The sequence below is a fragment of the Monodon monoceros genome, unplaced genomic scaffold (assembly GCF_005190385.1).
Source record: "Monodon monoceros isolate NGI ecotype Baffin Bay Population unplaced genomic scaffold, NGI_Narwhal_1 Super_Scaffold_14, whole genome shotgun sequence".
In the NCBI taxonomy this organism is placed as follows: Eukaryota; Metazoa; Chordata; class Mammalia; order Artiodactyla; family Monodontidae; genus Monodon; species Monodon monoceros.
In genome coordinates this window covers 31,258,694-31,263,240 of record NW_021703770.1, presented here as the reverse complement: position 1 = coordinate 31,263,240, position 4,547 = coordinate 31,258,694, and the positions used below count along the sequence as shown (strand labels likewise).

The following is a 4,547-nucleotide window of genomic DNA, read 5'->3' as shown; positions in this document are numbered from 1 at the left end:
TGATCTGTCGTTAAAGTACAGCTCTGAATGGCCAACTGCCTCTAGGACATCTCTTCTAGGATGTCCTGTGTTATCTCAAATTCAAGATTTCTTTATCTATATAACATGATACTTAGTTGTTCCACATGGTTAGATGCAAAGTCTCACTTAGCTGTAAGATTCAAATGAATCTAGGTCCCAAACTAAATTCATCACTGTCCACTCCTTCCCCCTAAACTGATCCTTCTCTTTCAGGTCTCCCCTGCCCATGCTTGATATAACTCTCAGCCAGGTTCAAATTTTTGAAAAATTTTAATCCCTTCTTTTCTTTATCTCTCCCACATATAAACCGAGTTCTGTTTGTTTTTATTTTGAAATTATCATTTTTTCTCCTCCCTAGTCCAATCCTATACCACATCATGTTTGGATAGTTGCAAAATCTGTGGCAAGCCCAATTTTTCCTGCCCCAATCCACTTAGCATGGATGTTTCTCATACTAATCTTCCTTAAATGCTGTTTTACCAGTGGAATGTCCTTCCACTGGTAAAAACCCATAATGAAGCTTTGTTACTTACAAATCATATCTCTTTTTTTTAACATCTTTATTGGAGTATAATTGCTTTACAGTGGTGTGTTAGTTTCTGCTTTATAACAAAGTGAATCAGCTATACATATACACATATCCCCATATCCCCTCCCTCTTGTGTCTCCCTCCCACCCTCCCTACCCCACCCCTCTAGGTGGTCAAAAGTAGACTGCCTATTTTCTCTTCATTTGTTTGGTCTGGTGGGTTTTTACCTTCCTCCTTCATCTGCTGTGTGTTTCTCTGTCTTCTCATTTTCCTTAACTTACTGTGTTTGGGATCTCCTTTTCGCAGGCTGCAGGTTCGTAGTTCCCATTGTTTTTGGTGTCTACCCCCAGTGGCTAAAGCTGATTCAGTGGGTTGTGTAGGCTTCCTGGTGGAGGGGACTGGTGCCTGTGTTCTGGAGGATAAGGCTGGATCTTGTCTTTCTGGTGGGCAGTACCACGTCCGGTGGTGTGATTTGGGCTGTCGATGACCTTATTATGATTTTAGGCAGCCTCTCTGCTAATGGGTGGGGTTGTGTTCCTGTCTTGCTAGTTGTTTGGCATAGGGTGTCCAGCACTGTAGCTTGCTGGTTGTTGAGTGGAGCTGGGTCTTAGCGCTGAGATGGAGATCTATGGGAGAGCTTTCGCCATTTGATATTACATGGAGCCGGGAGGTCTCTGGTGGACCAATGTCCTGCACTCGGCTCTCCCACCTCAGAGGCTCAGGCCTGACACCCGGCCGGAGCACCAAGACCCTGTCAGCCACACGGCTGCCAGTGTTGGAGGGTCTCCTGCAGAGGCGGGGGGTGGCTGTGGCTCACTGTGGAGACAAGGACACTGGCAGCAGAAGTTCTGGGAAGTACTCCTTGGCGTGAAGCCTCCCAGAGTCCGCCCACAAATCATGTCTTGACTCCTCTGCTGGCTTATAAGGCTCTTCAGACCCCAGCCCCACCCTTGGGAGCCAGCCTTCTAAACCCCCATACAAACCTTCAGCTTCGGTTTGTCTGGTTTGCTCGTGGGCCCTCGAGTTATCCATGATTGTGTCTGCCTCAGGGACTTTGTACAGTTGTTTTATTGTCTACCCAAATTCTACTGTCCGAAGTCCCAGCTGAAGTCCAGTATCCTGTTTGAATCCCAGGAGGCCTGTCTCACTGTTATTTAACTTGACATCACAGGTCTTTCTGGGCCTTTAAGGCCACTGTGACTCACTGAACTACCCTATTCCCATTCCATATAAGTGCCAAAATGTGAATGCCTCTGGTCATCCATCTTATCCTGTACACTGGTCCCCAAACTGCCCTGTGCCTTCCCACACGCATTCCCCAGCTGCTCCTTTCCTTCTCACACTTTTCTCTGGAACCCCATTTCATGGTGAACAAATCCTTCCACATCCCCAGTCTGTCTCCCATTCCTTGCCTTAACTGAAACCTGGCTATCATCTTGAATTGAGGGATGTTTACTCTAACAAGCCTCACATACTTCAGGGTTGGAAGGCAGGATTGGCCATTTCCCAGCTCCACAATATTACTGCCAGACCATTACTCTGAAAATAAATAGGAGATTAAGTCAGCTGGCCTGCCCACGCCCTATCCATGCCTGTATCATCTGACACCTTGCTGCCACTCCCACGACGATTAAAAAAAAAGGCACTTAGGTCATTGTCCTCCTTTCCTAAAGTTCCTGTATTATAGCTTTAAAACAACTTTCATTTTTCTTTCTCCTTAAAAAGATACTATAGTAATAAAATTCCCCTATAATCTCAGCTACCCCACCCCACTCCAGTGATGGCCACCATCCCTAACTGGAGATGTATCCTTCTGAAGTTGCAGTCTTGAATCTCCTTGTGAAGTCAGTGTCTTTGGAGATAAGGTTTGGGTCACCTTAGCCATTTTTACTGCTCAACTCCAGGGGCCCTCACCTGCCCTAAACTATTCAGTATTGGGGTCTTCAATCCCAACATTCCTCCCTCTGATCGCAACCTCCTTTACCTTCCAGCAGCCTCGTGCCATCCCCATACCTGCTCTTCAGGTAAAATTGCCCAATTTTTTTTTTTTTAAATCAAGCTGAAATTCACAAAATGTATAATTAACCATTTTAAAGTATAAATTCTGTGACATTTAGTGCATTCAAAATGCTGTGTAAATACTACCCAATCTGCAGATTCAAACGTGATTGCTATCAAAATCTCAATGGCTTTTTTTGCAGAAATAGAAAAACCCATCCTAAAATTCAAATGGAATCTCAAGAGAAGAGCCAAAACAACCTTGAAAAAGAACAAAATCGGAAGACTCACACTTCTTAATTTCAAAACTTACTACAAAGGTGTAGTAATCAAAACAATATGGTACTGTCATAGGACAGACATATAGACCAATGGAAACTAATAGAGAGCCCAGAAATAAACCCTGAATATACGGTCAAACGCTTTTTAACAAAGGTGCTAAGACCGTTCAATGAGGAAAAGACAGTCTTTTTAACAAACAGTGCTGGGAAAACTGTATATCCACATGCAAAAGAATGAAGTTGGACCTTACTTTACATCATATATAAAAATCAGCTCAAGTTCTCTCTGCCAGCCGTTCAAGATGCCGAAGGGAAAGAAGGCCCAGGGGAAGAAGGTGGCCCCGGCCCCTGCTGCCGTGAAGAAGAAGCAGCAGGCCAAGAAGGTGATCAATCTCCTGTTTGAAAAAAGGCCCAAGAATTTTGGCATTGGACAGGACATCCAGCCCAAAAGGGACCTCACCCACTTCGTCAAACGGCCCCGCTATATCCAGCTGCAGTGGCAAATCCTCTATAAGCAGCTGAAAGTGCCTCCTGCTTTTAACCAATTCACCCAGGCCTTGGACCGCCAAACAGCTACTCACCTGCTTAAGCTGGCCCACAAGTACAGACCAGAGATGAAGCAAGAGAAGAAGCAGAGGTTACTGGCCTGAGCTGAGAAGAAAGCTGAGGGCAAAGGGGATGTCCCCACCAAGAGGCCACCTGTCCTTCAAGCAGGGGTTAATACTGTCCCCACCTTGGTGGAGAACAAGAAGGCTCAGCTGGTGGTGATTGTACATGACATGGATCCCATTGAGCTGGTGGTCTTCCTGCCTGCCCTGTGCTGTAAGATGGGGGATCCCTACTGCATCATCAAGGGGATGGCCAGGCTGGGACATGTGGTCCACAGGAAGACCTGCACCACCATTGCCTTCACACAAGTCAACTCGGAAGACAAAAGGGCTCTGGCTAAGCTAGTGGAAGCCATCAGGACTGATTACGATGATGATATGACAACCTCTGCCTTCACTGGGGAAGCAACATCCTTGGTCCAAAATCAGGGGCTCACATTGCCAAGCTGGAAAAGGCAAAGGCCAAAGAGCTGCCTACCAAACTGGCCAGGTGAGTGTACACTATTGAGTTTTCTGTACATAAAAGTAATAAAAATTCTTTGGCCAAAAATAAACCCAAACAGGGCTTCCCTGGTGGCGCAGTGGTTGAGAGTCCGCCTGCCGATGCAGGGGACGAGGGTTCGTGCCCCGGTCCGGGAGGATCCCACATGCTGCGGAGCGGCTGGGCCCGTGAGCCGTGGCCGCTGAGCCTGCGCGTCTGGAGCCTGTGCTCCGCAATGGGAGAGGCCACAACAGTGAGAGGCCCACGTACCACAAAAAAAATAAATAAATAAAAAAATAAACCCAAACAAACAAAGAAAAATTAGCTCAAATGGGAATTCCCCAGAGGTCCAGTGGTTAGGACACAGTGCTTTCACTGCGGGGTCCCGGGTTCAACCCCTGGTCAGGGAACTAAGATCCTGCAAGCCACGTGGCACAGCCAAATAAAATAAAATAAAATAGTATATATGAGCTATGCATTATATGCACACACACAGAAACTGTAAACTTCTTGAGATTTGGAGCTGTATCTTGCCCCAGACATTTTTTCCCACAGGTCTGGTACACCACAGTCTTGTCCCAAAGGAAGTTTTCAATATATATTTTGAATTAAATGAATGAAGGAGAGAG

At 46.1% G+C, this 4,547-nt stretch overlaps 1 pseudogene; it reads left to right on the top strand.

The window, feature by feature from the left end:
• The first annotated feature begins 3,125 nt into the window (after positions 1–3,125).
• LOC114895321 lies at positions 3,126–3,931 on the top strand (annotated as a pseudogene).
• The last annotated feature ends 616 nt before the right edge of the window (positions 3,932–4,547 follow it).